General features: G+C 49.8%; 1 protein-coding gene across 2 annotated transcripts in view; it reads right to left on the bottom strand.

The window, feature by feature from the left end:
• egh (beta-1,4-mannosyltransferase egh) overlaps nucleotides 1–17,351 on the bottom strand; it is a 211,099-nt gene that overhangs the window by 144,885 nt on the left and 48,863 nt on the right. The gene's annotated exons all lie outside the window — the stretch shown is intronic.

The raw sequence follows: 17,351 nt of genomic DNA, 5'->3' as shown, positions 1-17,351 counted from the left end.
GAAAATAAACTGACCAGTTCGTATTGATGAAGTAAATACCAGGATGATACACACACTAAAAAGAAATGTATATATGCGAAGAGCTTCACACATGCAGCTCATAGGGAAATGAAGGTTCAAGCTTCCATAATTCCTACTTACGTAGCATTGAAGTACTCGCGTCCTGAAAGATTCATCACATCGTGAATTATGGCAAGACGGGAAAATCATGATACGTTTCAAGTGTTATCTTCCGTGAGGGCATATTCTCAGCTGGCATGTTTCTTTTTCTTCTATGAACTTCTAATAAAACGGGTTTTCAGACAGGAACTTTAAAGGAAACATCTCTTTTAAAAATTTACCTTTTATCCCTAACTCGTCTAATAGATCTTTATCACTGGTACATTTCTAAGTAATTGACCATAAAAAATCTATTCCGTTTTTTACCCTTTTAATCTCTACCTACACTAAAACTGGAATTGGTACATTTCAACTCGTAACATATGAAACATTTCACACTCACCCAGGAAAAAAAATTCGAGGAAAAATCCCTTCATGCATATCAACAGGCTTCTTGGGAACCTCTACAAAGCAATTTGTAAAACCACACCCATTCTTCCCACTGTCATAAGCTTCTACTGGAGTCAATTGTATGCCAGTCAACAGTATTTCCTACCAACCAGAACCAGCGGTAGCTATTTCTACGAGCAAAACTTGCCTAACGGTAGCGTGCCTTCTGAACGTTAAAATACAGAACAGTACCCGAAACAGTAGACACGTTTGCCCAAAACATACGTTTGCCTCAATCAATTCCAGGTTCCCGTAACCACATGCGATCCGTTTACGTCAATGAAACCAGGGTGGCATGAATAATACCAGCGCCAGACACACCGTAGCGAGGCACTTCATAATACACCACCAATCCTGTCCGTCTCAAGACCCTTGAATAATGCAGAAACACAACCTCCTCCTGACCTACAACCACACTGCAATTTCCTTGACATATCGCAGGACAATAGTGGCCTACAACTATATTACACAATTGGAAACGTTTGCCATAAATAGCTAGAGAATTTCAATAGGAAGAGATGGGGGATAACTGGGGTAGTTACACTATCCATGTAAATGGTTTACCAAACGAAATGGAACATTAAATGAAAATAAGAAATTACTGCAGGGGTCGACACTAACACCAATGAGAGAGAGAGAGAGAGAGAGAGAGAGAGAGAGAGAGAGAGAGAGAGAGAGAGAGAGAGAGAGAGAGAGAGAGGGGGGGGGGGTTTCTTCGATATTTGCACCATTTTCGACACCACAATCCTATCCTAAATATTCTGACACTATTCCCAAATCTCTGCGGGAAATGCTTGTCGCAATTTGGAGATTATCCCGGAGAGATTAGATAAAAGAGAATTTTCCGACATTGGACGCCGACACTCGAATGTGAAAAACTTCCTCTTATTGGAAAACAATCACAGTCTTCTTTGAGCTGATCTCATTTGTTTACTATGTATCATCTTCAAAGCTGACCTCATCTGTCTATTATGTATTATCTGTAGTAGCTTAAACAGTTCTCCCAAAACTGTAGCGTGATTTCTCAGATACTAAAGAGCAAGAAGCGCTCTCTCTCTCTCTCTCTCTCTCTCTCTCTCTCTCTCTCTCTCTCTCTCTCTCTCTCTCTCTCAATAGTAGTAAACAGATTAGAATTATCTTTCATTAACCATAAACGAAGTTTTATTGACCCAATGAATCCTCATTCTTATGTCGATAACTTACTCATATCTCTTATCAGTGTACACAACTCCGGATACAATCCCCAATAATAAGATTAGCAATCCAATATTTGCCAACTGACAACGACCTCCTCCAAGCATACGCTGCACAATATCGGGTTCGCCGAGGAAATGTTTGAAACGGAAATCGGCACCTTACACATTATCAAATAAGCCCAGCAGCAACACCTGACCACTTCCCGTCATTACTACTGAAATGGTGAAAACCATCCACTAGGAGATCTAGAGAAAATTGGAAGCAGTCATCAATGATGACTGATGGTTAACAACGATATATCCTCATCTAACCAAATGTGTTTGGCATAGGGGATTCGTGTCACTTCAAAAGAAAATATATTATTATTATTATTATTATTATTATTATTATTATTATTATCATCTAAGCTACAACCCTAGTTGGAAATGCAGGATGCTATAAGCCCAAGGTCTCAAACAGGGAAAATAGCCCGCGCGGAACGGAAACAAAGAGAAACTACAAGAGGAGTAATGAACAATTAATTATTATTATTATCATCATCATCATCATCTAAACTACAACCCTAGTTGGAAATGCGGGATGCTATAAGCCCAAGGTCTCCAACAGGGAAATTAGCACGCGAGGAAAGGAACTAAAGACAAACTGCAAGAGGAGTAATGAGCAATTAATATAAAATATTTCAAGAACAGTAATTCGAAATTCCTGTACAGAACAGCGAAATCAGTTGTCGATTTTGATGTTGCCAGTTATTACATTTACAATAATAAATTCATATTATCCAAATACCTCTTAGAATAGCATGAATGTAAATGAACACAAGAACTTGGTCTTCACCATTTCCCCCCCAAAACAGACCCAATCATATCTATAGCGTTTATCTATCAGTTTTAAACAAATTTATTTTCCTTACGATGAATGAGAGAGAGAGCAATCTACTCGTATGAAGATCATTCCCATATTCAACCTTAAAAATAAATTTTCCATATATGCTTGCTTACCAGAATGCATGAAATACCACATGAGGTTGGGCTCCAAGATAAATAGAAGAAAGACAGATGATGAGAACGGAGTATGCAAAGGAAGATGAAATATCATTGGAAGGAGAAAGGATTAATGAGGTAGAATTATTTAAGTATTTAGGAACTATAATCTCCCATACAGGGTCTTTCGAATTAGAGTTTAGTGAAAGATTGAAAAAGGCAAATCAGACAATGGAAAAGTTAAGTAAAAATCAGACTATATATCAGTTTAGTGAGATCGGTGTTACTCTATGGACACGAGTCATGGTATGACAATGATATAATCTCCAATAGATTTAGATTTGAGAACAAAGCCCTCAGAAGGATATTGGGAGTTAAATGACAGGACAGATTTAGAAATGAAACTATAAGAGAGATTACGCGAGTGCCATGTGTGATGAGATCATGACGATGGGTAGATGGAGATGGTTTGGGCATACTCCCCGCACTCCCCGCGAGAGGTTAGTTCACCAAACGTTTAACTGGGCTCTACCAGGCACTAAAAGAGTTGGAAGACCCAGGCCTACATGACTGAGGACTATGAAGCGCGAAGTAGATGATGATGATGATGATGAATGGGGAAGTATTAAATTGAAAGCTCAAGATAGAGACGACTGGTGAAACCTAACAGAGGCACTTTGCGTCAATAGGCGTAGGAGATGATGATGATGATGATGATGATGATACATAAATTGACATCTGGTGGGGAAACTCATGAACCTTTTAGAAAAGAAAAGCAAATTTTGGAGTTAAGCTTGCTGGATAAATACTTTTTTGCGATTAAAATTAAACATTTTCTGTTAAAAACTAAATGGACATAAAAAAATAAAAATTTCAAAACGATAATGTACAGTAAGCTTAGTCCCTAGCAGTCACATCTTAAAGTAGACAGGCCAATTCGAACACATACATACACTACAAAAAGTTTCAAATGTAACAAAAATTCCAAATTTAGACACCTGAGGCCCATCATCTCACAGAGAAGATTCCTTTTTCAAACTGTCAGAATAAAAGAAAACTTTTTAGTCGCACGAATTACAATGCTTGTATCAACACTTGCGTGTACGAAAAATAAAGAACTTGAAAGACTTTTCTCTCCGAAACATACTCTACCATAGAAGCAATGTAACAGATCACACGTACGGACGATAGCATCTACATCAGACATAAACAACTGTTCGTCAATTTGGGGCCACATTTTACTATATCCAAGCGAGTGAGGGCAGCAGGAAAATGCACATGCAATTAAGAAAAAATATTACTTGCCCAATTTATATGATTTTTTTATGCAAATCTTCCTAGTTTCATTTGTCTTATCAGAATTTACAGAAAACTGCTTTTCTCTCTCTCTCTCTCTCTCTCTCTCTCTCTCTCTCTCTCTCTCTCTCTCTCTCTCTCTCTCTCTCTCTCTCTCTCTCTCATTTCCTAATGATAATAATAATAATGATTACTGGTGTAAATAAATAGTTTCAGTAACCTATTAAGTCACAGGGGCCGTACAACAACAGGTTGTGGGCTGCAAGTTGCCTATACCTGATCTACATTGTCAACATAATAAGAAAAACACCATAATGTCATAGGCTAGTCAGCATCGCACCCCTCAAAAATGAAGACCTCTGGCCTTTTATTGCACTGCAATCCCACACCGACGTTGCCCCTATCATAACACGGCTGCGTATACTGGCGCTTTCAGTGTTTATGTCCGATATCCATTGGGTTGCATCTCAACACTCGCGTCTTTGGAAAGTGAAGTCATAAAAATTTTCATGGAATTTTTTACTGTTTCAAGTATCAGTTTCGTGGAACTAATCACAGTCTGAAGAGCAGGACGTAAAATTAAAATTTCAGTCTGTCGGGTGTCCTGAATTTGAATTATCGCCATGTTTCCCAATAATGTGTACATAAGACCAAATGCGCTTAATAAAGACGGACACTATATATATATATATATATATATATATATATATATATATATATATATATATATATATATATATACATATATATATGTGTGTGCATGTGTATTCTGAAATAACATCTCAATCGGAACGTGGCAGGGAACCAAAAGCTTTATTTCACTGAAATTGAATTACAATATTTCCCTCCATTTCAAGCAAAACAAAATTTCTTCGAACTTCTTAAATATACTAGCTACACCATCAGGCATCACTATGGGGGGTGTAGCCACCCAATAAGATACTTGGGCCCCCACTGACTCACCCCACACAACTGAAATTCCCAGGTGGAAAAATAATGGTAACAGTTATAGGTTGTGATATCTTTTTTAAAAGCCGATCATGAAAGGCAAAGAGAAGGGACAATGGCATTGCCATAGCAAGCAGGACAATTGCCTAGACTGACCATATATACATATGATTAGCTCCCAAGTTCCCTCTCTCGACCCAAGCTAGGACCAGGGGAGTCAGGCAATGGCTGCTGATGACTCAACATGTAGACCTATAGACTCCCCAAACACCCTACCCTTAGCTCACAAGGGTGGTAAGGTTGCAGAGTATTACACTTTTGAATGAATGCGATACAATTTGTTACTGATGCTTACAGCTAATCTTAGGGAGAGGAGATGAAGAAGATGGAATGAGTCTTTAGTGTTATTAGTGATATGCACTATTTTGATATATTTACATGAAACGAATATTATACTATAGCTGAAAATTAAACATTGTTAATAAATATTAGGTTAGTGACGAATATAAGTTTATGAGGAAACTTATACAACAGTATTTGATAAATTTGTATATAGTAAAAGTTGATACTAATTGAAAATTGAGCTTCATAACTTTTCTTTCAGCCTTACCAATACTATTATTCTCCTTTAATTACATGGATATACACATTCGAGATATAGCATAACTTTACTAATTACCGAATTGGTACATCGGCCCACCCCAACCCCCCCCCCCCCAAAAAAAAAAAAATTTATCTTGACCCCACCTAGGCTACCAGGTGATCCCATAATGGAATTCCAGTTACGCCACTGGTTAAACAAGGCATCAACTAAATAATACGTCCTTATTGGGTTGAATCAATTATAAGACTACGTTGGGTCCGTTTTGGTGACTGTAATGCTGTTTCCGGTGTTTTGGCTGTGCAATAAGTTCTATTTCAGTATTAGATGAAACATTAAATTGTTTTTCTGGTTTAGCAAAATTCTTTATCAATACTTTAATATTTTGTGATTGCCTTAGCCAAAATCAAAGATTTACACAAAAACTACAATACCGACTTCGACCAAACTTGGTAGCTATGATGGGTTACTTAGGTATGACCCAAGGATAAATCTGTTACATTTTGGATAAAGTACATCAAATACAAGTACACAGCAGTTCTTTGGAATAATCGCGATATTAAGTTTTGTTTGTGGACATTACGCAAAAAATACTGAACCAATTTAAACGAAACTTGAAGGACATTTGGGGTAGTACGCAAGGGCAAAGCCTTAGATTGCATTGAAGTCCAAGTATGCACTGGCGTTAAAGAGCAAAATAAGTGCCTCTTTGTGTTCAGCTTCAATAGTTTCTTTCTTACTCTAGTACAATAATTTTCAAGGAATTATTTGTAAGTTGTCTAAATTTCATATTAAAATCTATGAAGACAATTATAGAAATGATAAAGAATATTGTCAGTACATATATTTTTACAAATGGCCAAGTTTTTTTTTTTTTTTTTTTTTTTTAAATATCTGGATGCTAAAATGAACATATGGAGTTTGGTCACATTGAAATGAGGTTTGTTTAAATCGTCCACTTCATCCACTACCCCAGGAAGTTTTCCAAATGAGAGCTACCGCAACCCCCTCCCCCTCCTCCCATTCATTTCCTTTTCATTAATATTCTCCTTCAGAGCACAATCTCGTCCAATCTATTCATATGCAAATGATCTACTCTACATAAATCAAAATTATTCATCCCCCAGACACAGCCACCTGGGAGGTTTGCCTTTAATCACGTTGCATTTGGTATAAAACTAGAAAAAAAATTTGCATCATGCTTAGAAAATAAAATTCCCCTTACTTAATTAATAAGAAAATTGTTAATTAAAAGGGTTCTTCCACAGCCATCGGACATTAGCAAAGTTTAATTAACACAACCAAATCTAAAAATGATTTAGGACTCGAAAGTCCCGTACTAAAATGATCGTATCTTGAACCAGGATAAACCTAGCTAAAGTTACTGTTCTCTTTAGGCAATTGATCCTGTTACTCGGCATTTCTACCAGTACAGTTACACACTAGTAATCATGCTTCTGGAAATAATACAGACACGTCTGCTTGGTTTCTTGAGGAGTTTGCAGTGATTCTATCTGGCAAATGTACTTTTTCTATCTCACAATGTCAAAAAATACTAAAGTTAAACCCTTTTAAAATCAAAATATTTTGGCAAGAAGCAAAGAACAGACAACAAAGGATGTCTGCATCTACAAGCAGAGTATACTCTATGGGCCAGAAGTATATTAAGTACATGTACTTGAATCTACTTAAAGTATATGAGAGATATACTTATAGAGAAGTACATGTACTTGAATCTACTTACAGTATATGAGAGATATACTTATAGAGAAGTATATGTACTTGAATCTACTTACAATTTTAAGAGATATATACTTAGAGAGGCGTTACTTCAAACTACTTCCACTATTCCTTCCCAACTAATCGTTTTCAGCATCTTTAAGAGGTATCGGGGGCTTCCGAAATTAGTTATCACCACTTCTTCAGTCTTTTTGTCGCTGTTAGTCTTTAGAACCGAAAGAAGGCTTAGAATTATAAAAGCAGACAGGTAGATTTGTCCTTCGAAACACACACTTCTAATCCCCTTCTCTCAGCTTCTCGTTCATCATATATTAGGTTATCCACAAATCAAAATAAAAACTTATCAAGGATGACTCATCAATGCACTGTCAATGCATTAATCAACATATATTTAAGTAAGCAAAAGGACAGGATTATATTCTACGAGTGGTTCAAAGATTTAAAAATTTATATGTCAACCATGAATACCAGGCCAAAGAGACAGTGATAATGCCCTAGAGACCGATCATATATACATAAGACCAATAACCATGCCTCCTCTCTAACCAAGGTAGGACCAGGGAAGGCCAGCCAATGGCTGCTGATGCTTCCGTAAGTAGACCTATATGCATCTATAAACCCGCAAGGAAGGCGAGGTTGCAGATTCTTACAGGAAACTATCAAAATTAAGCGGTACTTGAACCCCAGTAAGGCATATCACTAGGCAGGGACGTTTCAGATAGCCTAAAACCAACCTGCTAACTACAGGAAACTATCAAAATTTAGCGTGGCTCGAACGCCTGTAAGGCATATCGCCAGGCAGGGACGTTTCCAAGAGCCTGCAACCACCCTGCTAACGACAGGAAACTATCAAAATTAGGCGGGGCTCGACCAAGAGCCTGCAACCACCCTGCTAACGACAGGAAACTATCGAAATTAGGCGGGGCTCGAACCCCAGTAAGGCACATCGCCAGGCAGGGACGTTTCCAAGGGCCTGCAGCCACCCTGCTAACGACAGGAAACTATCGAAATTAGGCGGGGCTCGAGCCCCAGTAAGGCACATCGCCAGGCCGGGACGTTTCCAAGGGCCTGCAACCCACCCTGCTAACGACAGGAAACTATCGAAATTAGGCGGGGCTCGAGCCCCAGTAAGGCACATCGCCAGGCCGGGACGTTTCCAAGGGCCTGCAACCCACCCTGCTAACGACAGGAAACTATCGAAATTAGGCGGGGCTCGAGCCCCAGTAAGGCACATCGCCAGGCCGGGACGTTTCCAAGGGCCTGCAACCCACCCTGCTAACGACAGGAAACTATCGAAATTAGGCGGGGCTCGAGCCCCAGTAAGGCACATCGCCAGGCCGGGACGTTTCCAAGGGCCTGCAACCCACCCTGCTAACGACAGGAAACTATCGAAATTAGGCGGGGCTCGAGCCCCAGTAAGGCACATCGCCAGGCCGGGACGTTTCCAAGGGCCTGCAACCCACCCTGCTAACGACAGGAAACTATCGAAATTAGGCGGGGCTCGAGCCCCAGTAAGGCACATCGCCAGGCCGGGACGTTTCCAAGGGCCTGCAACCCACCCTGCTAACGACAGGAAACTATCGAAATTAGGCGGGGCTCGAGCCCCAGTAAGGCACATCGCCAGGCCGGGACGTTTCCAAGGGCCTGCAACCCACCCTGCTAACGACAGGAAACTATCGAAATTAGGCGGGGCTCGAGCCCCAGTAAGGCACATCGCCAGGCCGGGACGTTTCCAAGGGCCTGCAACCCACCCTGCTAACGACAGGAAACTATCGAAATTAGGCGGGGCTCCAGCCCCAGTAAGGCACATCGCCAGGCCGGGACGTTTCCAAGGGCCTGCAACCCACCCTGCTAACGACAGGAAACTATCGAAATTAGGCGGGGCTCCAGCCCCAGTAAGGCACATCGCCAGGCCGGGACGTTTCCAAGGGCCTGCAACCCACCCTGCTAACGACAGGAAACTATCGAAATTAGGCGGGGCTCCAGCCCCAGTAAGGCACATCGCCAGGCCGGGACGTTTCCAAGGGCCTGCAACCCACCCTGCTAACGACAGGAAACTATCGACATTAGGCGGGGCTCCAGCCCCAGTAAGGCACATCGCCAGGCCGGGACGTTTCCAAGGGCCTGCAACCCACCCTGCTAACGACAGGAAACTATCGACATTAAGCGGGGCTCGAGCCCCAGTAAGGCACATCGCCAGGCAGGGACGTTTCCAAGGGCCTGCAACCCACCCTGCTAACGACAGGAAACTATCGACATTAAGCGGGGCTCGAGCCCCAGTAAGGCACATCGCCAGGCAGGGACGTTTCCAAGGGCCTGCAACCCACCCTGCTAACCACAGGAAACTATCGACATTAAGCGGGGCTCGAGCCCCAGTAAGGCACATCGCCAGGCAGGGACGTTTCCAAGGGCCTGCAACCCACCCTGCTAACCACAGGAAACTATCGACATTAAGCGGGGCTCGAGCCCCAGTAAGGCACATCGCCAGGCAGGGACGTTTCCAAGGGCCTGCAACCCACCCTGCTAACCACAGGAAACTATCGACATTAAGCGGGGCTCGAGCCCCAGTAAGGCACATCGCCAGGCAGGGACGTTTCCAAGGGCCTGCAACCCACCCTGCTAACCACAGGAAACTATCGACATTAAGCGGGGCTCGAGCCCCAGTAAGGCACATCGCCAGGCAGGGACGTTTCCAAGGGCCTGCAACCCACCCTGCTAACCACAGGAAACTATCGACATTAAGCGGGGCTCGAGCCCCAGTAAGGCACATCGCCAGGCAGGGACGTTTCCAAGGGCCTGCAACCCACCCTGCTAACCACAGGAAACTATCGACATTAAGCGGGGCTCGAGCCCCAGTAAGGCACATCGCCAGGCAGGGACGTTTCCAAGGGCCTGCAACCCACCCTGCTAACCACAGGAAACTATCGACATTAAGCGGGGCTCGAGCCCCAGTAAGGCACATCGCCAGGCAGGGACGTTTCCAAGGGCCTGCAACCCACCCTGCTAACCACAGGAAACTATCGACATTAAGCGGGGCTCGAGCCCCAGTAAGGCACATCGCCAGGCAGGGACGTTTCCAAGGGCCTGCAACCCACCCTGCTAACCACAGGAAACTATCGACATTAAGCGGGGCTCGAGCCCCAGTAAGGCACATCGCCAGGCAGGGACGTTTCCAAGGGCCTGCAACCCACCCTGCTAACCACAGGAAACTATCGACATTAAGCGGGGCTCGAGCCCCAGTAAGGCACATCGCCAGGCAGGGACGTTTCCAAGGGCCTGCAACCCACCCTGCTAACCACAGGAAACTATCGACATTAAGCGGGGCTCGAGCCCCAGTAAGGCACATCGCCAGGCAGGGACGTTTCCAAGGGCCTGCAACCCACCCTGCTAACCACAGGAAACTATCGACATTAAGCGGGGCTCGAGCCCCAGTAAGGCACATCGCCAGGCAGGGACGTTTCCAAGGGCCTGCAACCCACCCTGCTAACCACAGGAAACTATCGACATTAAGCGGGGCTCGAGCCCCAGTAAGGCACATCGCCAGGCAGGGACGTTTCCAAGGGCCTGCAACCCACCCTGCTAACCACAGGAAACTATCGACATTAAGCGGGGCTCGAGCCCCAGTAAGGCACATCGCCAGGCAGGGACGTTTCCAAGGGCCTGCAACCCACCCTGCTAACCACAGGAAACTATCGACATTAAGCGGGGCTCGAGCCCCAGTAAGGCACATCGCCAGGCAGGGACGTTTCCAAGGGCCTGCAACCCACCCTGCGAACCACAGGAAACTATCGACATCAAGCGGGGCTCGAGCCCCAGTAAGGCACATCGCCAGGCAGGGACGTTTCCAAGGGCCTGCAACCCACCCTGCGAACCACAGGAAACTATCGACATCAAGCGGGGCTCCAGCCCCAGTAAGGCACATCGCCAGGCAGGGACGTTTCCAAGGGCCTGCAACCCACCCTGCGAACCACAGGAAACTATCGACATCAAGCGGGGCTCCAGCCCCAGTAAGGCACATCGCCAGGCAGGGACGTTTCCAAGGGCCTGCAACCCACCCTGCGAACCACAGGAAACTATCGACATCAAGCGGGGCTCCAGCCCCAGTAAGGCACATCGCCAGGCAGGGACGTTTCCAAGGGCCTGCAACCCACCCTGCGAACCACAGGAAACTATCGACGTCAAGCGGGGCTCCAGCCCCAGTAAGGCACATCGCCAGGCAGGGACGTTTCCAAGGGCCTGCAACCCACCCTGCGAACCACAGGAAACTATCGACGTCAAGCGGGGCTCCAGCCCCAGTAAGGCACATCGCCAGGCAGGGACGTTTCCAAGGGCCTGCAACCCACCCTGCGAACCACAGGAAACTATCGACGTCAAGCGGGGCTCGGACCCCAGTAAGGCACATCGCCAGGCAGGGACGTTTCCAAGGGCCTGCAACCCACCCTGCGAACCACAGGAAACTATCGACGTCAAGCGGGGCTCGGACCCCAGTAAGGCACATCGCCAGGCAGGGACGTTTCCAAGGGCCTGCAACCCACCCTGCGAACCACAGGAAACTATCGACGTCAAGCGGGGCTCGGACCCCAGTAAGGCACATCGCCAGGCAGGGACGTTTCCAAGGGCCTGCAACCCACCCTGCGAACCACAGGAAACTATCGACGTCAAGCGGGGCTCGGACCCCAGTAAGGCACATCGCCAGGCAGGGACGTTTCCAAGGGCCTGCAACCCACCCTGCGAACCACAGGAAACTATCGACGTCAAGCGGGGCTCGGACCCCAGTAAGGCACATCGCCAGGCAGGGACGTTTCCAAGGGCCTGCAACCCACCCTGCGAACCACAGGAAACTATCGACGTCAAGCGGGGCTCGGACCCCAGTAAGGCACATCGCCAGGCAGGGACGTTTCCAAGGGCCTGCAACCCACCCTGCGAACCACAGGAAACTATCGACGTCAAGCGGGGCTCGGACCCCAGTAAGGCACATCGCCAGGCAGGGACGTTTCCAAGGGCCTGCAACCCACCCTGCGAACCACAGGAAACTATCGACGTCAAGCGGGGCTCGGACCCCAGTAAGGCACATCGCCAGGCAGGGACGTTTCCAAGGGCCTGCAACCCACCCTGCGAACCACAGGAAACTATCGACGTCAAGCGGGGCTCGGACCCCAGTAAGGCACATCGCCAGGCAGGGACGTTTCCAAGGGCCTGCAACCCACCCTGCGAACCACAGGAAACTATCGACGTCAAGCGGGGCTCGGACCCCAGTAAGGCACATCGCCAGGCAGGGACGTTTCCAAGGGCCTGCAACCCACCCTGCGAACCACAGGAAACTATCGACGTCAAGCGGGGCTCGGACCCCAGTAAGGCACATCGCCAGGCAGGGACGTTTCCAAGGGCCTGCAACCCACCCTGCGAACCACAGGAAACTATCGACGTCAAGCGGGGCTCGGACCCCAGTAAGGCACATCGCCAGGCAGGGCCGTTTCCAAGGGCCTGCAACCCACCCTGCGAACCACAGGAAACTATCGACGTCAAGCGGGGCTCGGACCCCAGTAAGGCACATCGCCAGGCAGGGCCGTTTCCAAGGGCCTGCAACCCACCCTGCGAACCACAGGAAACTATCGACGTCAAGCGGGGCTCGGACCCCAGTAAGGCACATCGCCAGGCAGGGCCGTTTCCAAGGGCCTGCAACCCACCCTGCGAACCACAGGAAACTATCGACGTCAAGCGGGGCTCGGACCCCAGTAAGGCACATCGCCAGGCAGGGCCGTTTCCAAGGGCCTGCAACCCACCCTGCGAACCACAGGAAACTATCGAAGTCAAGCGGGGCTCGGACCCCAGTAAGGCACATCGCCAGGCAGGGCCGTTTCCAAGGGCCTGCAACCCACCCTGCGAACCACAGGAAACTATCGAAGTCAAGCGGGGCTCGGACCCCAGTAAGGCACATCGCCAGGCAGGGCCGTTTCCAAGGGCCTGCAACCCACCCTGCGAACCACAGGAAACTATCGAAGTCAAGCGGGGCTCGGACCCCAGTAAGGCACATCGCCAGGCAGGGACGTTTCCAAGGGCCTGCAACCCACCCTGCGAACCACAGGAAACTATCGAAGTCAAGCGGGGCTCGGACCCCAGTAAGGCACATCGCCAGGCAGGGACGTTTCCAAGGGCCTGCAACCCACCCTGCGAACCACAGGAAACTATCGAAGTCAAGCGGGGCTCGGACCCCAGTAAGGCACATCGCCAGGCAGGGACGTTTCCAAGGGCCTGCAACCCACCCTGCGAACCACAGGAAACTATCGAAGTCAAGCGGGGCTCGGACCCCAGTAAGGCACATCGCCAGGCAGGGACGTTTCCAAGGGCCTGCAACCCACCCTGCGAACCACAGGAAACTATCGAAGTCAAGCGGGGCTCGGACCCCAGTAAGGCACATCGCCAGGCAGGGACGTTTCCAAGGGCCTGCAACCCACCCTGCGAACCACAGGAAACTATCGAAGTCAAGCGGGGCTCGGACCCCAGTAAGGCACATCGCCAGGCAGGGACGTTTCCAAGGGCCTGCAACCCACCCTGCGAACCACAGGAAACTATCGAAGTCAAGCGGGGCTCGGACCCCAGTAAGGCACATCGCCAGGCAGGGACGTTTCCAAGGGCCTGCAACCCACCCTGCGAACCACAGGAAACTATCGAAGTCAAGCGGGGCTCGGACCCCAGTAAGGCACATCGCCAGGCAGGGACGTTTCCAAGGGCCTGCAACCCACCCTGCGAACCACAGGAAACTATCGAAGTCAAGCGGGGCTCGGACCCCAGTAAGGCACATCGCCAGGCAGGGACGTTTCCAAGGGCCTGCAACCCACCCTGCGAACCACAGGAAACTATCGAAGTCAAGCGGGGCTCGGACCCCAGTAAGGCACATCGCCAGGCAGGGACGTTTCCAAGGGCCTGCAACCCACCCTGCGAACCACAGGAAACTATCGAAGTCAAGCGGGGCTCGGACCCCAGTAAGGCACATCGCCAGGCAGGGACGTTTCCAAGGGCCTGCAACCCACCCTGCGAACCACAGGAAACTATCGAAGTCAAGCGGGGCTCGGACCCCAGTAAGGCACATCGCCAGGCAGGGACGTTTCCAAGGGCCTGCAACCCACCCTGCGAACCACAGGAAACTATCGAAGTCAAGCGGGGCTCGGACCCCAGTAAGGCACATCGCCAGGCAGGGACGTTTCCAAGGGCCTGCAACCCACCCTGCGAACCACAGGAAACTATCGAAGTCAAGCGGGGCTCGGACCCCAGTAAGGCACATCGCCAGGCAGGGACGTTTCCAAGGGCCTGCAACCCACCCTGCGAACCACAGGAAACTATCGAAGTCAAGCGGGGCTCGGACCCCAGTAAGGCACATCGCCAGGCAGGGACGTTTCCAAGGGCCTGCAACCCACCCTGCGAACCACAGGAAACTATCGAAGTCAAGCGGGGCTCGGACCCCAGTAAGGCACATCGCCAGGCAGGGACGTTTCCAAGGGCCTGCAACCCACCCTGCGAACCACAGGAAACTATCGAAGTCAAGCGGGGCTCGGACCCCAGTAAGGCACATCGCCAGGCAGGGACGTTTCCAAGGGCCTGCGAACCACAGGAAACTATCGAAGTCAAGCGGGGCTCGGACCCCAGTAAGGCACATCGCCAGGCAGGGACGTTTCCAAGGGCCTGCAACCCACAGGAAACTATCGAAGTCAAGCGGGGCTCGGAGCCTAGTAAGGCACATCGCCAGGCAGGGACGTTTCCAAGGGCCTGCAACCCACCCTGCGAACCACAGGAAACTATCGAAGTCAAGCGGGGCTCGGACCCCAGTAAGGCACATCGCCAGGCAGGGACGTTTCCAAGGGCCTGCAACCCACCCTGCGAACCACAGGAAACTATCGAAGTCAAGCGGGGCTCGGACCCCAGTAAGGCACATCGCCAGGCAGGGACGTTTCCAAGGGCCTGCAACCCACCCTGCGAACCACAGGAAACTATCGAAGTCAAGCGGGGCTCGGACCCCAGTAAGGCACATCGCCAGGCAGGGACGTTTCCAAGGGCCTGCAACCCACCCTGCGAACCACAGGAAACTATCGAAGTCAAGCGGGGCTCGGACCCCAGTAAGGCACATCGCCAGGCAGGGACGTTTCCAAGGGCCTGCAACCCACCCTGCGAACCACAGGAAACTATCGAAGTCAAGCGGGGCTCGGACCCCAGTAAGGCACATCGCCAGGCAGGGACGTTTCCAAGGGCCTGCAACCCACCCTGCGAACCACAGGAAACTATCGAAGTCAAGCGGGGCTCGGACCCCAGTAAGACACATCGCCAGGCAGGGACGTTTCCAAGGGCCTGCAACCCACCCTGCGAACCACAGGAAACTATCGAAGTCAAGCGGGGCTCGGACCCCAGTAAGGCACATCGCCAGGCAGGGACGTTTCCAAGGGCCTGCAACCCACCCTGCGAACCACAGGAAACTATCGAAGTCAAGCGGGGCTCGGACCCCAGTAAGGCACATCGCCAGGCAGGGACGTTTCCAAGGGCCTGCAACCCACCCTGCGAACCACAGGAAACTATCGAAGTCAAGCGGGGCTCGGACCCCAGTAAGGCACATCGCCAGGCAGGGACGTTTCCAAGGGCCTGCAACCCACCCTGCGAACCACAGGAAACTATCGAAGTCAAGCGGGGCTCGGACCCCAGTAAGGCACATCGCCAGGCAGGGACGTTTCCAAGGGCCTGCAACCCACCCTGCGAACCACAGGAAACTATCGAAGTCAAGCGGGGCTCGGACCCCAGTAAGGCACATCGCCAGGCAGGGACGTTTCCAAGGGCCTGCAACCCACCCTGCGAACCACAGGAAACTATCGAAGTCAAGCGGGGCTCGGACCCCAGTAAGGCACATCGCCAGGCAGGGACGTTTCCAAGGGCCTGCAACCCACCCTGCGAACCACAGGAAACTATCGAAGTCAAGCGGGGCTCGGACCCCAGTAAGGCACATCGCCAGGCAGGGACGTTTCCAAGGGCCTGCAACCCACCCTGCGAACCACAGGAAACTATCGAAGTCAAGCGGGGCTCGGACCCCAGTAAGGCACACTGCCAGGCAGGGACGTTTCCAAGGGCCTGCAGCCACCCTGCGAACCACAGGAAACTATCGAAATTAAGCGGGGCTCGGACCCCAGTAAGGCACACCGCCAGGCAGGGACGTTTCCAAGGGCCTGCAACCCACCCTGCGAACCACAGGAAACTATCGAAATTAAGCGGGGCTCGGACCCCAGTAAGGCACATCGCCAGGCAGGGACGTTTCCAAGGGCCTGCAACCCACCCTGCGAACCACAGGAAACTATCGAAATTAAGCGGGGCTCGGACCCCAGTAAGGCACACCGCCAGGCAGGGACGTTTCCAAGGGCCTGCAACCCACCCTGCGAACCACAGGAAACTATCGAAATTAAGCGGGGCTCGGACCCCAGTAAGGCACACCGCCAGGCAGGGACGTTTCCAAGGGCCTGCAACCCACCCTGCGAACCACAGGAAACTATCGAAATTAAGCGGGGCTCGGACCCCAGTAAGGCACACCGCCAGGCAGGGACGTTTCCAAGGGCCTGCAACCCACCCTGCGAACCACAGGAAACTATCGAAATTAAGCGGGGCTCGGACCCCAGTAAGGCACACCGCCAGGCAGGGACGTTTCCAAGGGCCTGCAACCCACCCTGCGAACCACAGGAAACTATCGAAATTAAGCGGGGCTCGGACCCCAGTAAGGCACACCGCCAGGCAGGGACGTTTCCAAGGGCCTGCAACCCACCCTGCGAACCACAGGAAACTATCGAAATTAAGCGGGGCTCGGACCCCAGTAAGGCACACCGCCAGGCAGGGACGTTTCCAAGGGCCTGCAACCCACCCTGCGAACCACAGGAAACTATCGAAATTAAGCGGGGCTCGGACCCCAGTAAGGCACACCGCCAGGCAGGGACGTTTCCAAGGGCCTGCAACCCACCCTGCGAACCACAGGAAACTATCGAAATTAAGCGGGGCTCGGACCCCAGTAAGGCACA

The sequence above is a fragment of the Palaemon carinicauda genome, chromosome 44, assembly GCF_036898095.1.
Source record: "Palaemon carinicauda isolate YSFRI2023 chromosome 44, ASM3689809v2, whole genome shotgun sequence".
Taxonomy (NCBI): Eukaryota; Metazoa; Arthropoda; class Malacostraca; order Decapoda; family Palaemonidae; genus Palaemon; species Palaemon carinicauda.
Note: the sequence above shows the minus strand (reverse complement) of the source record. Positions and strands in the feature narration are given on the sequence as shown.